This window comes from Periophthalmus magnuspinnatus, chromosome 6 (assembly GCF_009829125.3).
Source record: "Periophthalmus magnuspinnatus isolate fPerMag1 chromosome 6, fPerMag1.2.pri, whole genome shotgun sequence".
NCBI lineage: Eukaryota > Metazoa > Chordata > Actinopteri > Gobiiformes > Gobiidae > Periophthalmus > Periophthalmus magnuspinnatus.
Window position 1 is genome coordinate 20,369,256 of NC_047131.1, and position 18,061 is coordinate 20,387,316.

At 37.7% G+C, this 18,061-nt stretch overlaps 1 protein-coding gene across 2 annotated transcripts in view; it reads right to left on the minus strand.

Moving 5' to 3' along the window:
- cd82b (CD82 molecule b) overlaps positions 1-18,061 on the minus strand; it is a 236,234-nt gene that overhangs the window by 115,393 nt on the left and 102,780 nt on the right. The gene's annotated exons all lie outside the window — the stretch shown is intronic.

Genomic DNA, 18,061 nt, shown 5'->3' on the forward strand with positions numbered 1-18,061 from the left:
CCACAGCTGTCCAGCGGCAGATTGCCTGCAAGGCTGCCAATCTTTAGCCACAGTGACCACCATCAATCACTCATCCACATACAATCTGGGTTAAAGTGTCTGGCCTTAGTAGGATACACTGCAACAGTAGACTCTGGTTGGAGTTGGGATCAAACCGCATTTAATCCTAGATAGATAGACAGGATATCTTGGTGTTTTATTGTTCTTTTTCTATGCATAGTGTTATATTCTGTATATCTGTAAATTTGCCTATTGCCTATTTGTTTACTTTTATGTGAAGAACTTTTGTCAGCAGAAGTCGTTTTAAATATACTATAAAAAAAAAAAAAAAAAAAATATATATATATATATATATATATATATATATATATATATATATATATATATATATATATATATATATATATATATATATATATATATAAAAGAACAAACCCTTGAACTGAATTGAATTGCCAACCACCATGCTCCTGTCATCTGTAGCTATTAGATTCTGGATACAAAGAAAAGAAAGCCCCTGAAGGAAGTTCAGTCACCTGGGAGGAGCTTGAAGTAGGGCCACCATTCCTCTTCCTATAAGGGCTGGTAGGAGGACGTGGGGTTAAAACCCCTTAGCATTCCGGGTGATTTTGGTGAAATTGCCTTTGTTCTGACCTCTCCAAATTAAAATAATCACCATTATTGAACCCTCAGTAGTAACTGCACTAGTTTGGGGTCTTTGTAAAGGTAACACCCTATAGTTTTACCCACAGGCGTCAGAATCACTGTAAGTTTGTCTGCTGAGCATTTATACACTTTGGAACACACATAAAAAAAAAAATAATAATACAATTCTCACCCTCGCCAAAAAAAAATAAAATGTGAAAATGAAGGTGTAGAAAGCTGCAGTAGGGAGCTGGGGACAAAAATACACCATACCTCAACTGACAAGATTGTTGACCACTTACATTTCAAATTTGAGGTCAATACCTATAAAAATGAGAGTTTTACAGTCATTTTATCATGAGTAAGTCCAGGCCTCTCCAAACCTATCCGAATGAAGACATTTGGTCGTGTGTGATTGGTGCATTGGTGGTAGTCGGGGGGCGCAGATTGGCATTAGCTAATGCTGATGATTACACATGATACACATTTGACAATTAAATCAATAGCAGAATAAACCTCGCTTACCGATCAGGAACGGCATCCAGTCCATCATAAGGTCCTCTACTCCTGAGTCCACCATGAGATCTTCACTCGGTTCCACGAACCGCTCCGGGTCCGAGATGTCTCTAGTTTAACTTGTACAAACATCCACAGTGTCCTCGGTCGCGCACTTCCTTTGTTTTGTCCGTTTCGTCATGTTTAAAACGCAAAACTGCTGCGTAAAATTACGCAACACGCGCGCGGATCTTTACATCCAGTCTCGCCTTATTACGCGCGCAGAAAACTCCGTCTGTTTACAGTAAACCACTGCATGTCACGCATCAGCGTGTTCCGCAGTTCATGGGCTTTAAGAGGAAAACATCACTAAACGTGTGTAATGTAACAGCTTGATTCTACAAGGGGGAGAGTGGGGCGTACTCTTTCAGTCATCTGTAGCTCTCATTCACTGTCCGCGGCTCCAGTAACCCACAGCCCCCACCTTATTGGCCAACTTTGGTGTCAATCACAAGCAAACAAGTTTGTTTCGCGCTGAGGAACAAAGTTGGCGCTGTCAGAAGTTTATTATACCTGAAACTGACAAAAGAAATGCAGAGAACTGACGGAACAGATTTCACTTTCCTGCAGCAGATTGGACATAGAGGATCTAACTTCTTTTGTGGACATAATTTCTTGACTGGATTATATTCTCTGGACCTTTACGGAACGAATGAGACCAATTTTGTGTGAATATGTTGATGTTTGACAGAACCAGAGCGCTCAATGGTAAGTGCAGTGCAAATCCACATTTCTGACTTCTCTGTAAAAACGGCTTTCCTGTCAGCACTGTGGTGATTAGAGGTGTAAATAGTTTACATATTCAGAAAGATGAATGCCGTAGCTTTCATTTGATGTGTAGATTGTTTGTGTGGGTGACGTAGAAATACACGTACATTGCTGTAAAGTTGTAACGTAAAGGCGACGGCCCGCGGGCGGGCCGTCGGAACGCTAAGTGGTGTCTCTGCACAGCAGCTCCTGTGGTCCAGTGGCAGGTGATGGTCTGGATAACGTCAGGTCATATAGATGATACCCTAATTGTAATTGCAAAGACCTCAGTTTAAAGGAACGGTATGTAGTCTGCATTCTGACTGGTTTAAAACGTTCTACTATCACAACTGAACCTGGGTCGTCAGTGCCTAAACCTGCAGATATATGGTCTATATAGTCTAGTCATGTCTCATGTGAATGCTCAGCCTCTGACCAGCACTGAATCAGTGCCACTGATTAATGACAGGCTGCAGGTGCAGGGTTTAGGTAGTGAGGATTCAGGTCAGAATAGTTTTAGGGTTTAAACCAACTCAGCATTGGAACTGGCAACGCAAAAGATAGACTCATGTGAGCCCCATTCAGCTTTCTATCATCTTAAGAATTAAAACACCAAATTATAACATAAATAAATTGATAGGTTTGTGAAATTTACAATCTTGCATACAGTCTTGTTCCTTTAAGTAGCCTGCCAACCAATCTGATGAGGCTCTACAACTACAGAGCACATTAGATACAGTACACTACACTAGAGTTTGCATTTGTTTAAATAGACACGTGACCTAATATGGCGACCGGTCACGTGCACAGACCGACTGATAGAGGGGGGTGGCTTTGGTCTAAATATATACATTATAATTAAACACGTAAATCTAATTATTCTTAGGCTTATATCGATTGGGCTTGAACAACAACAATAATGAGTCCTTCCTTAGGTCCTTGAAGTCAGCCGTTCTGAGGTCCACAGGGATCCCTGAGGTCTGCACACCGAGGACAGTCCAGCTCACCTGGGCCAAGCCGCAATATATGCTTATTTGTTGTATAAGGATGGGGTAATAATTCATACATTGAGATTTTCACGTGCAGTTGGCCTTCATTTTGCAGGTGAGTAAAGTTTTTTGATACACAGGTTTACGTTACGAGTCTGTTTAAAACCTAGCTTTGCCATCAAAAGACCCAAAATGATTAGACCTACATAACAATTTTTGAACACTCACCAATTTGTGCCACTTCTTGGTTCTTGTTAAGATAGTGTGTAGTCAAAGTTGCAGAGTATTACTAGTTCAAAACAGTCCATGATTCTACTGTGCGCTTCTAAACATGCCCACTAGAGGTCAGTATTGCATTAATTTAAAAAGAGCAGAAATGGCTTATTCAAGTTGAATTAAATGTTTTTATGGAACACGGGCATGAAATGATTTATATTCCTCTGAAAATGAATCTTTTAAAGTTTGGATCCTTATGATGTATAATAAAATCAAAGCCTTACGGCAGGGAGCCCCCGTGATGCTGCTAATCCCCTATAATCTATAATGTCCCTGTGAGAATCCTGACCTACATATAAAGGGCATTGTTCTTATGATTTATAACCCCCCCCCCCCCCCCCCCCCAAAAAAAAAAAAACAAAACAAACAAACCCACAACAACAACAAAACAAACAAAAACAAAACAAAACAAAACAAAAACAGGGAACACCCATGATTAGTCTTTGCTTCTTTTATTATTGTGTATTTTGACCTGTTTTTTATTGAGTAGCCTTAACTAAAATGCTAACAAACATTGTTTTGTTTTTTTAAACGGTGTGTCATAAATGAGGGGACAGTGCTGTTATGAATTGGTTTTACAGAATAGGCTTTGCCGGTTGCAGGTGATTTGTTTGGAGGTATAATATTTGTTTGTGTTGAAACAGTGCATGTGGAGCAGTATGAATGAAGGAGAAGACATTTGTGCCAGTGTGTACAGGCTGTGTGCAGAGATAAGAATGGCCTGTTGTTTTCACAGAGCTCTATGGGGCCATATGGAGTCCGCATGTCCACACAACAGCTCGATCAGTTGTTGATTGGTGATTTGGGACTAGACAAAGTCAAAATGTAGATTATTTGTGGCGCCACTTTCAGTGTCTGCACTTTATCTTTTATTCTGCAATGCCAGTGGAGTCTTTATTTCTTTTGCTGGAAGAGCTCACTCAGCCACTCTTTCCAACCTTTGGGCACATGTTTTACTATAAGGGTTTATGGAGCTCAACCGTGACAGCCTACTCTGGTTCCAGAGTGTATATATATATATATATATATATATATATATATTAATTACTGTATAGCTTCATCAGCTGCTAGCCTGTTTAACTGCAGAAATACACTTCTTCCATAAATCTTGAGCCTTGTAAATATGGCAAAAGGCTCAGGCTTTTTTCTGCCCTTGATCATTTGTACATCCTGGTGTGCAACAATGATGCACAATGTTTGAAACTCTGATAAATTTTGGCAATCACAGCCTACGTGGTTTGTTTCTGTGGGGCTTCTCCATTGCTATCCCTGCCAGCGTGCCAGGATTGTGTGACAACAACTGCAGGTGGAGAACACAGCTGGTTGAATAAATATGTCACAAGATCATTCTCCATGTGTTCACAATTTTGTGATATTTAATTATTTATTTAATTTCAAGATCTTGTCCAATCTTATTCAGCAGGTAAACTGGAGCAATGAAGTACTTGAGGCAAGAAACTATTATTTATATATGTATATTTATTTTTAAGATGCAAAATATTCACAAAATATATTCACAAAATATTCTTTAGTGCATTATTTCAATGAGGATCAAGGTTGTTGCCATGGTAAGGACGATTTATCATCACACTTAATAAGTTTAGGTGAATGGTGGAGCGTCTTTTTAGCTCGTCTTTGGGCACTAATAGATGTTAATCATTCACACTGGCCTTAGCTACACAGCCACAGCTGCCCTGGGGCACACTGACAGAGACAGTGGAAACAATGTAAAATGCACTGACAGGCCTATGGAAGATGGTACCACCACTCCTCCTTTTACTCAGCCTCTGTCATGCTCTGAGTGAGTGACTGATGGATATAAACAGTGAAGTGTGAACTCTCAGAAGCAGCAGATGGGTCACTTCTAAATCACAGAGAAAAAGATACTACCTGCATGAATTGTGATAAAACTGATGTTATGATCTTGGTTCTAAAAAATCCTGATGTGTTTTTGGCATTACGCCAATCCCCATTCCTCAGGGCCATGTCGTCCTCTTTGTACTTTTCTATTCTCTTCTTAATTTCATTCATAGCAATCTCCTGTTGGGATTGACTGCTTTCAAATCTTCAAATACATCCCTCTGCCACGGTCACCTCCATTTTCTGCACCTCATCCTTACTGAGTTTACTGAGACTAAAATCCATAAGAATTTCATACTTCTCTAGGAGGTTTTGCCCAGTATGGTCTTAACACTTATAGGTGACTCCACCAGACCAAGATAGTGGTCAGATCTGTGGAAAGACAACCCCACTCAACATCAGGATTTATGTTTTTGAGGATATTTTTAGCAACACCGGTAATTAAGAAAATTCAACATTTGAATTTAATACCATACTGTGGAACATTACAGGCAAAGAAATGAAATTCCCATAGAGTCAAGCATGTTGGCAATCCCTCCACTTTTCTAATTAATAAAAAACATGACAAAGTAGTAGTGCACCTTTAATGTCAAGTTTATGAGCTGTAAAGGTATTTGTTATACTACAATATTTGAGTCTGTGTCTGAGCAACCTGTTGCGAGCTGGCTTGCACTCATTGATGGACATGTTATTTCAAACTTAAAAACTTGAGCTTGTCTTTTGTTGAAGTGAACCCCGCTGTGCCATATAAACTGGACTGGCAGACTGTTTATCATCACAAAGCTCGCTGGCACTTTCCCTCGCTGTCACAAAGACTTGGTGTATTTTCATTGTAATTACACATTGTTGTTTTTACATTTCAAAAATACCCTTGCTTTGTCTGGGTGGTGTTTCCAGAACTGCAGCTGCCAACTGTTGGTTTCCCCGAGTCACTGAGACAAAAAGCCATTTTAAACAAAAGATACATGTTGTTGAGGTGGGCAGTCTACTCAGTGGGTGGCCTTTTTGGATATTGTGGACCAACAGTGTTGTCTGATGTGTGTGTATAAGTGCTATCTGTCTGTTTATTTACCATTTAGCTAGCATTATTTCTCTCAGACCTAACAATTGGAGTACAGTATATTTGTAAAAAAAGAAAAGTTACTTTATTAGTCAAACTGTGTCAAAATAAAAACTTAACACTAACTAAACCAAGACCAAATAAGGAAAAATATGAATAAAACCTGCCTTTTTGTCCAGTTTACTCTAAAAAAAAAAAAGAAAAGAAAAAAAGTACATTTCTGTTAAAAAGGATAACGTTGTATAGTAATTTTCTTGTGATATTGATCATTGCTTCAGCCATTATTGCAATATTGATATTTCTGAGAGATAATGTGCAACCCTATGCACAATATATTGCAATCAAATTGAAGTTACAGTTTTAGTTAGAGCAATCATCCTATTACAAAGGCTGTAGTTATAACAGACTAGTTTTTATAAAAAATAAATAAAATAAAATCTTGCTATACCTGCAGTTTAGATTTCTACAAATGTACTGAAATGTGTGGGATTTTAACAATTAGTTTATCAGTTAAAATTTCAAACATTCTTCTCAATGTTAATGCTCCTGGAGTTGTTGAAACATGAAAACATTGCAAATATACATGCAATCACAGTAGTTTGTCATTCAATTTTTTATTTTTTTTTCCAATATCATGCAGCCCAATTGTGATTGTGGTCTAAGCTGTGTAGAAAATCTATTCTTTTTCAAAAAAATATCACCAATATAGGTTACATTAGATTGTTGAAGGGTGTTGATTTCTTCCACAAACAACAAAGTAATCTGTCTTATTCTCTTTTATACATAAAAACTGCTAATCTTGTAGTTGGTCTTGTATATCATGTTGGGAAATGTGATTCTCATATTAGTTTGTCAGTTCTTCTATTTAAAAGTCAACTTTGAACATAATCCTATTATTTAAACCAATTGAAAATGTATTTGCAATGCTTGTTAAAAAAGATCGGAATATACTAAAACCAAGAAACCAAGCTCATAACCAAGGAAATCAAGAAATGGTCCTGTCACTTTTCTGGCTTTATTCACACGAGCCTTTGCTGCATACTCCCGGTAATTTACCTGGGAAATTTCCAGATAAAAAATACTAGGTAAATTCCTGCATCAAGCCGCATGTGTATAAAGTGTTAAATATTTCTCCCTGTTGTATTGATGGAGTTTTATCCCACTGCTCGTCATATTTATGCTTCTCTCATTATCATCATTAGACACTGCAGCCTCCAAGTTCTAATGAGCCGTGCAGTGTCATCTGACTGTGTGCTTCTAATGCTAGAGCTATGCAGTCCTGATTGAGATGAACCCTTATTGAGGTCGTACTGAAGTAATTTGTATCAGAATAATTGTAACTGAAATAATGAATATGACTTAGTGGTGTATTATTCTAAACTAGTCGTGGGCGTAGGTGTTGATGAAAATGAATAGAATGAAACAAGTGCAGAAATACAATTCAAACTGTTGTCTGGAAGATCATGCAATTTAATTTATATATACGTATAAAGCATATTTTCAAAACAACTATTGAATTGGATAGATATAGGCTGTGATTTGAATATGCAATAAGTTAAATTGAATTTGCAAGTGCCATATCTAACCACTAGATGGCAGCCTGAGAAAGTCATAATTTCCCACAGCTATTTATATTGAATTTTATCCAAGAATTTTATCCATTATTGCTTAATGATGAGTAAGTTGCCACAGGAATTTGTATTTTGCAAAGCTGATAATTAATTTGTGTTTTATTTTTATTTTTAGGTGTAAAATTTAAGGTAGCGTATTTTGCAATTATTTAAAAAATGTCTGGCATAGTATCTTAAATGTGATGTTATGTGGTTTTCATGAGGAGCCACCCAGACAAGTGAACACTGTAACAAAGCTTTCACTGTCGTAGCAATGACTTATGGAATGTTAGACCACAGGGAATTCCAGTGATTTTTCCCAAACAAACACACTGCTTACCACAGTTAATATAGAATGTGCTTTTGGTTAAGCAGTAGTTTCAATGGTTTATTCATGACATTGGCGCTTTTATTTTATACTTTTTATATGCATGTCAGATCATCTTTTGCAGACAAAAGCGCAATGATAATGTTTAACTGGAGAGTTAAAGGTGTTACTTTGTAACTTTTCAGGTGAGGGGTACACCACCTCCTGTTGTGTTTGTTTTCTCAATGTTTTATTTTTCAAAACATTGAATAACATGGTTGCTTATTGCGACTGATATGTTCAATGCCATACTGTGGAACATTCCAGGTAAAGCAAGAATATCTGTATGGAAACAGCCAAGGATCAAACTCTCCACCAGAAAAGTTACATAGTGCAACTTTTATTATGACATGGTTTAGTCATGGTTTGTTTGCCTGTATGAACGCCACTATTCCTTTACCATTGCGAGATAGGACCTGTGCCTTGGTTGAGGTGTCCATTCTGTGGTTGCTTACAGTGGTCCATCTGTGCATCTTCACCTCATTTTTCCTGACACGGCTCTCTTCTCTTTCTGCCCTAAGCTCAATCGCACTGCACTGGCTCGCTTTTCTTAGCAAACCTTTTTCTCATCCATTATTGAGGCTTGTTTTTTTTCCTTGAGTCTCAGAATAAAGAAAGGGAACGGATCTTTTGAATATTTAATGCTCGACATGAAAAATGTAGCATCAGTCATTTCTCAGCGATACATGCTGGTAAACTTTTAGCAGGACACACCACTGTAAGTCACAAGCAGATGCCCGCCCTAAGGCTCTCATATTGCAAAAGAGGAAATTAAAGAGAGGGACATGTCAGCTGGGCCTAAAGAGGCAGAGGACGTGAGGAAGGGCTGACAGACAAGGTTAAATGAAAAAAGTACATCTGTTGAGAATGTGATGAGATTTTACTATTTTACACAGGTACTTCAATAAATAAATTTGACCATAAGTATATTTGAATACCGTATTTTCCGGACTATATGTCGCTCTGGAGTATAAGTCTTACCAGCCAAAAAATGCATAATAATGAAGAAAGAAACATATAAGTCGCACTGGAATATGAGTCGCATTTTTGGGGAAATTTATTTTACAAAAATCTGAGACGAAGAACAGACATTTTATCTTTAAAAGGCAAGTTATAATGATAACAGTAAAATAGAGAACAACAGGCTGAATAGCAGTACAGCATGCAAACGTAACACATTTATATTTATTCAGCTACATGAAGCATAGACAGAACTGAATACATGTCTGGTTTGTTAACAGTTAATCAGACTGTTTCTTATGCTTTATCAAGTCTAATCTCGATCTCCCTCCAATTTACTAACTTCATTGAATTCTTCGTCCTTGGTGTTGTTTCTGAACAACTCCACCAACTCCGGAGGTAGATGAAGCGCCGCTTTAGGGGGCATTTTTTTCAGTCTTTCGCAGATGTCTTTTAAATGACCATAATGTTGAAATTTAAAGTTTTCAATGGTACAGGAGTAGTAGATACTGGTACACAAACCTAGAGTGTCCTCGAGGGGTTGTCAGTGTGACAATAATGAAGATGTGAAATTATATTTTAATAATTTCACATATAAGTCTCATCTGAGTATAAATCGCACACCCGGACAAACTATTAAAAAAAGTGTGACTTGTATTCTAAAAAATACGGTATACTTTTTGGGTATGGGGTCCGCCTGCTCGCCTCCATGAAGATATTATAGCATTGTTTGGAATGTTCCATAATATGGCATTAGACTCATCTGCCTTGAATTTATTCAATTACAGGTGTTCTCTACACATCTGGTGGAGTCACTTTCTTGTCTACATGGAAATAGCAAGTTTAATGCCATGTGGTGGCACATTCTTAGCAAAGCATTAGTATCTCCATAAAAATAAGCAGTTAGTGGACCCTCCACCTGAAAAGTGACATAGTGCACCTTTAAATGAAATTTAATTTACATAACACATTTGGATCAGTTTTATTTTATTTTCATTTCAGGAAATAAACTCTATTTTCAGTGTCTGCACTGGTATCGGTTAATATCGCTTAATAGATAGAACTGAAAAAGCTGGATTGGGGCATTCCTGTGTATAACTGTGCAATTTATAATGAACTGATGTTTAAAAGTCCCCCAGTGCACATGTCTGTATCGATACAGGTATTGCCAAGAAGTACGTCACGATATATTGCCGTTTTGATATTTTGAGTACAGCCCTTATTGAGGATAGTACACGCATCTCCTTGAGGATTTAGAGCAATAACCTGGTACAGCTCTTTCCCACACAAAATTAACAACAAAGGTTCCACTGTTGCTATAAGTGCAGTAAAAACACTCTTTAAGTAAAATGTATATTACACACATGGAAATTATGACTAGCATTTCATTGAACATGCATACAGTACATGGAGATTTACACCTTACTTATGATTCATGCTTACATTAGTGTAATCTTGTGGCAAATGGACCCGTGCATGCATTATTCAGAGACATATACATAACGCCATACACTGTTAATGTGTGCATACTTATTGACAAGTGCTAATAAAAGTACTGAAAAAAACATAGAAATCTTAATAGAATAAGCCGATTTTTTGCAATTCCACCCCATGACTTAAGCCTTGTGCATACTGTAAATAGGAATGCTATGTAAGACATCGGACTATTTTTATGACATTTCTCACTGACTCATGGATGTGCGATGTGGATGTAAGAAAGGGAGTACATTTCCTTAAAAACCGTGTGTCTGTACATGGGGCTCGGGGAGGAGGAGCAGCATAAATTGACCAGTAGCCTGAGGGGGGTCATATCATCCTGCCATGAGCCTGGAGCATGTCATCTATATTTATACCTCATTTAGCTGTTTGTGGCTGCCCACTGCCCACAGCTGGGAGCTCGCAAATACTCCTAGGCTAATTGCAATGTAATGTAAGTATACCCAATGCCCCTCCTTTATGACTTAGTATTACCCATGCAAGACAATTATAATGAATAGATAGATCAATTTACAGTTTTAGAGTTGATTAATTGTATTTGAATTATTTATTAAACATAAAAAATACCATTTAAAGTTTATTTTTATTTATTTTTTTATTTAAATTTTATGGAATTTAGGGTTTATTATGTTTGAATAATGCAAATCACATTTTGTCTCTTTAGATTTTTTTTAATTTTTTTTAATTTTTATTTTTTTAACCCCATTGTACTTTTTATTTCATTTACTGACAGCCATAATAACAACCACTATTTATATATTCAATATATAAATGCAAATATATACTGTACAAAACTGTATGAAATTTACACAATCCTATTAAATGTTGTGTCTACCGCCTGAGGATTGATGTAGTTTTTTGTGTGCTCATAGCTAAAGTTTATAGCTTTTATAATAAGTCTGCGCCTGCGGTAGCCTTGGACGGCCTCTAGCGGAGTGCCATCCATCCGTCAGAGAGAGCGAGGTAGTGGGGAGGACAGAGGCGGGGAGGGGCCCCCTGCTCCACGGCCTGGGACCATGGACACCAGGAGAGGGCTTTGCCACAGGCCTTGGATGGTTATGACAGCCAGGGGTAACCATTAAGCAACCTGGCCTCATCTATATCACTGTCTGACTCGAGACTCATTTAACCAGAGCTACATCCAGTCCAACAGCACTGAAGGACACTGGGAACAAGGCTTACAGTGGTTTACAAATGCAATACAGTAGTGGCCCAAATTATACCTAATTTCAAAATATGTGCATTTATATCATCAAAACATAATTTGATTTCATAGTGTTTCTTTAAAAATATACTGTAATGGGTACAAAAATATTATATAAACTTTTTTTTTATTATCTTAGCTGATCTCTCCTAATGTAACTGATCAAAAAGCTGCAATTTTTGAAGTATATAATTTCCTCCACAAACCACAAAATATGGTCTTATTCTTCCTAAAAATGCTAACCCTGTAGTGTCCTGAGATGCCCTGATGTACTGAAATGTCTGTCTTGTATTTGTCAGTTCAGATTTCAGTATCTTCTAGATTCTTTTGGACATATTAATGGAATCCTGTTATTGAAATATAAATTGTAAAACTAACCATAATCGCAAAGCTTGTCAGAAAAATCTTAATTAGACATTTTTCCGAAGTCATTCATCCCTGAACCTCTCACTGTATTTTTATTTGGGCAACAGTTTCCTTGGTGCTGTTTATTCTGTCAAGGAAAAGACACTGCAGTGAAATTGGCTTTGCTCATGTGCCAGGAATGATGACCTAAATCCCCTTATAATCGCTCGGGTAATTTGTTTAAATTGCAAAATGACGACTTATTATTCATGTAATAATGGTTACGCTATGATTAACAATTTATTGGGCAAAACAGGCCTCTGTAATCTCCTAATCACCACGTACAGTTACAGGTACATTACATCTTCAGATCATTTGTAGACCTGCTTACAATGAGTGCATTGTAAGCAGGTCTATAAATGATCTGCTTACAATGAGTGCATTTCATTTTCTTGGCCTGAAATCAAATAGTTGTACAGTGAGTGAAAAGCAGGTGTTTGATATGTGGGTTTCATCTGTACATGCACAGTATGCAGAATGTAAAGCCTGCGGCAATGGACCAAAATAGCAGCAACAGCCTGGCAATGAACTGTCAAGAGACCAGGAGCACAAGGTTCAAATGAGGAGGAGGAGGAACCCACCAGATGAAACCGGGAGAGAGTCCAATCCAAGCATCTATGATCATATTGGACAAAGGTGAACATCTTCTGTCTTCATCTAAATGCAATTCCATCTCTCTCTGATTCCCATGGAGTTCTAATAAGGAATTGATTTTCTTGGCGAACGTCGGGGCAGTTTTGCCGGGTGACCTTCTGCCCTCATTGCTCATATGGGTGTGGCAGGAGATGGCCCTTATCCTGAAGAATCAATGTAAGAGCGTACATAACAGCCCTCCACTGATTTTGGAGCGGCATCGTAACAGTGGGAGTAAAATTGAAAAATTCATATCGCAATTGTTGTTTTTGGAAAATATCAAAAGTATATTGTTTAGAATCAAACTTATAAAAAAATTGAAAAATAAATAGCAGATTAAAAATAACTATCTAATGTAATTTTCCAAACAATGCAGAAAATTATATTTCTACCCTTTTCAAGTAATTAAAGGTGCTGTACCTGATTTTTAATGTCTTAAAAACGTCAAAAACAGGACTAGTTCATTTTAAACAGTTTGCAGTGTTCATTCCAAGTACCTTAATTATTCACCAAGATGAGTTTATAAGAGCTTTTTAACAACTTTGAAGCCAGAGCTGAGTTTTGCTATCACATTAATCCTAAAAACAACTAGTCTGCTAACTGCACACTTCCTGATTCTTGAACAATAGAGTGCTTCCAGACAGTATACCACAGACTTATATTGTAGAATCAAGATCTGCTGGGTCAAGACATTTTACTCAAATACATTGGGAGAAAAAAAAATCATTGGATACAGTTCCTTTTAAATAGGTCTTTTAACTTTATGGCACATTCCTGATGCGTTTTGAAAATATATTGTCGTCAAGATAAAAAAAAAATCTATAGACATTTCTTTTACTCAATATCGTCCACCCTTCTTCATTAGACATAGATCATCTCTGGAGGCAACAGGACCTCCTCTTCCTGTTCTCGCTGTTTGAAAAGTGGGCGGAGAGTGGCATTTCTCCCAATTCGGTGAAATGATGCGGAAAACAGGAGATAGAGGAACCCGCCTCGCACATTGTCTATCAATCACTGACCTCCTGCGAAACTTCATCTGGACGCTCCCATCTATCTGTCAGTGAATAGGCAAAGAGCTGGGGAAGGAGGGGGTGCGATCGGAGCCAGCAGCCAATCTAGCCTCCCTTCTCAGATGCATAATTCAGTGTTCTCTCACAACAGCCACGCGGGCTCTGAAGGTTTCTGCACCCCCAGCCATGCGGCCAGCAGTCTGCTAATATAAAACCTACTCTACTGTTTGTTCCTTCAGGCTTTTCTGGCTTCACAAATGCACTCTTGTGGTATGATTTATTCGGCTTGTTCATCCGTGGCATGAGACCCGGACCCCACTGGACAAGTTGGGAAGCGTTATTGTCCTTGCAGAAACTTGGCCAAAGAAAGTGTGTCGACATCAATGTGGGTTTTGTCAAGTGACACTAGAGTCGCTTAACCTCCCGCTGGTGGTTACTTTTACTGGTCCATGGAGCTGGCCTGAATATACAACCAAAGAAGAAAACACAACTGAGAAAATACTACTTTTTATGTACACATGATGGTTTGTTTTTGACATGGCAGCATTAAGTATTAAACATTGTTCTTGTTAAGGTGATGCAACCTTTTTCTTGTACCATGAATAAGTTATGTAATGATCTTTAGTTTTGTTTATTTATTTATTTGAATGAGACAGCATGTATTAATGGACGGTGCTGTAAATACAGAGCTGTGAAAAACTAGCTGCCCCCTTACCGATTTCATACTTTTTCTGCACCTTTGACACTCTTAGCCATTTCAGATCAAGCAAACTTAAATATTAGACAAAGATAACTCACAACTAAACAAAAAATGCAGTTTTAAGTGCCGATTTTATTTATTAAAGGAAAAAAGCCACCTCAACCTACATGTGAAAAATTAAACCTAAACCTAATAACTGGTTGAACCTCCCTTAACAGCAACAACTGCAGTCAAGCGTTAACTGGCAATGAGTCTTTCACATCGCTGTGGAGGAATTTTGGCCCACTCTTCTTTGCAGAATTGTTTTAAATCAGCCACATTGGAGGGTTTCCGAGCACGAACTGCCTTTTTTAAGGTCATGCCACAGCATCTCTATTGACTTGACCACTCCAAACCCTCATTTTTTTTTTTTAAGCCATTCAGAAGTGGACTTGCTGGTGTGCTTTGGATCATTGTCCTGCTACAGAACCCAAGTGCACTTCAGCTTGAGGTCACAAACTGATGGCTGGACATTCTCCTTCAGGATTTGTTGGTAGAGAGCAGAGTTCATGGCTCCTTCAATCACAGCAAGTCGTCCAGGTCCTGAAGCAGCAAAGCCCCAAACCATGACAGTACCACCACCATGTTTCACTGTTGGCATGATGTTCTTTTTATCAAATGCTCTGTTCCTTTTACGCCAGATGTAACAGGATGCACTCCTTCCAAAAAGTTCAACTTTTATTTCATCAGTCCACAGAATACTTTTTATGGTTGAGTCATGAACACTGACCTTTACTGAGGCAAGTGAGGCCTGCAGTTGTTTAGTTGTTTTTCTGGGTTCCTTTGTGATCTCTTGGATCAGTCGTTGCTGTGCTCTTGGGGTCATTTTTGTAGACCGGCCACTCCTGGAAACGTTCTCCACTGTACCACGCTTTCTCCATTTGTGGATAATGGCTCTCATCATGGTTCACTGGAGTCCCAAAGATTTAGACATGGCTTTATAACCTTTTCCAGACTGAGAGATGTCAATTACCTTTCTTCTTATCTGCTCCTGAATATCTTTGGATCACAGCATGATGTCTTGGGTTCAATATGGCCTACTTCACCTTGTCAGACAGGTTCTATTTAAGTGATCTCTTCATTTGAAATATCTGGCAGCAATCAGGCTTGGTTGTGGCGATGAAATTGAACTGCATAATATGATTAATCACAGTTACCTCATCATTTAACAAGGGGGCAATTACTTTTTCACACAGGATCATGTAGGTTTGGATAGTATTTTTCTCTTAACAAATAAAATCATCACAGAAAAGCTGCATTTTATGTTTGCCTGGGTTATCTTTGCTTAATATTTGCTTTTGTTTGATGATCTGAAACAGTAAAGTGTGACACATGCAAAAAAGTAAGAAATCAGGAAGGGTGCAAGTACTTTTACACAGCACTGTACATTGGCTTTATCTCAGAGCTAGTTTCTGTCCACTGTCCCATGGTCCCATGCTACCATCAATTATGTCTGATGTTAAAAATAATCAACTTTAGATTTGTATTTTGGCAGAATTTAAAATGGAATTACAAGATCTCAGATAGTATTAATAATAAATAGTAATAATAAATAATAATAAATTAACTTAGTACAAAATGGGGACGCAACTTGAGGTGACACTTTTCATTCTCTGCATTTGACCCATTCTTCAACCACAGCTGTAAGGACAGACAGTCAGGAGCAGTGGTCAGGAACTTGGTCAGGATTACCCAGCTAAAGGATTAATATCATGCATGTTTAGATACATTAGTTTGATAATCCGGATTCAACATGTGGCTTTAAGTGGGTCTGGCTTACATACTTTTACTTTTTAGTCCGTATCAGGCTATTAACCCTGGCTTACTTGACCTTGCTGTTTTATATAAACAAATTTATCTTTCAAGTCTCATCTAAACAAAACATTGTGTTACATCTGAAATCACTGCCACATTTATTGCTGTTGTTTTTTTGATTACTGTTGTGGGGTTTGATCTTTACTAGCGGCTATAACATTACGCCCTCTCATGATCATAATTCTTTTGCATTTGCTGATGATGAGCCTCCCTTTCTTATTTACGACTTGAATTGCAAATTACTTGAATGGAAATTTCCTACCTAAGGCAAACAAATTGATTTAAGTCTTTTCAAAACATTTTCTTCCCTCCTCAGTGGCACTGTCTTACTCTTTTTTTCCTAATGAAGAAAGTGGTTCAGGGTAATTATGGATGATTACTCATGTTTAATTATTGCAATCAGATTTTTAGCTGATCAAATGTTTTCTTTCTCTCATTTCCTGCTACATGAAGTGGTAATTGTTAATTGCAAATGAGTCAGACAGTTGTGCGTTTAACTCTTAACTTGCTGAGGTGCATGTAACAAGTTTGCTTTTGTGATGGATAAAACATGTTAAAATATAAAAGTTAGACAGTTGAGATGTGATCAAATTTCATTATAACGTCTGACCATTTTGTTGCGAGTCTGTGTCGGTCATTTGCTCGTTGTCATTATCAACTTGTTTAATTGAAGTCATTTGGAGGCTGTAATCTACTGGGGTGACCTTGATTTGGTTAATGTTGGTTGCAGAGGAGTGTGATTCACTCTGTGTGGCATTATGGATATGATATCAGATACTACTGTATAGAATGAAAGTTTACTCGTCATTAATAAAAAGCTGTCCATAAATGAGGTGATATTTGGACTTTTTCCTAGATTCTGTCAAAAGCATTGAACTAATATAAAAGTACAGAGTGGATGTGACGCTAAAATCCTTGCTCTGTCCTCTCTTCTCTTTTCAGTGCTGACCATAGATCAACGTATGATTGGCCAGTAAAAACAGATGCGGTAAATCTGAACTCAGTGGTCTGGAACAAGTCGCGGCACATGGCGAAGGAGGCGCGAGGAGGAGAGAGGAGGTAGGACCAGTCTGCAGAGTGACAGATTAACAAGCCATGGCCTTGTATGGGTCTCTACAGGGGTTAGATATATTCATATGGTGTATTTCCTTCATGTTGTATATCAGATCCTGCACCCTTGGAACTGGCACCTCCTGCTTTCATCGCATTCAATTTATAGCAGCTGTTACTGTAACATTTGAAGAAAGCTACGGGGATAATTTTAGCGTTTATTATAATGAATAATTATTACAAGTTTTTGATTTAGGACTTCACAACATTTATCTCTATGTGCTTGAATAAAAAATATAGTCGTAAAACACTGAACTTTGCAAATTTATATTGCATATATTAGTAGATAGTCTTTGTTTAGAACTAGTAAATTATGTAATTCTGATTTAGATTAACCCAAAGAAGGATAAAATGTGGATTCAATTGACTGGAGCAAATACCACCTGCGTACCAACAGTGGTACATGTACCACAGTTTGAGAACCATTGATCTAAGTAAATTTTTCCCTATCAAATAAACTATAAATAAATGAATTGTTACCATCATGTAAAAACTTATTTTGTGCTGGTATTAAATTGTATATTTGATAGACCAAGGGTGTCCAAACGTTTCTCATTAAAGGCCACATATAAAAACAGA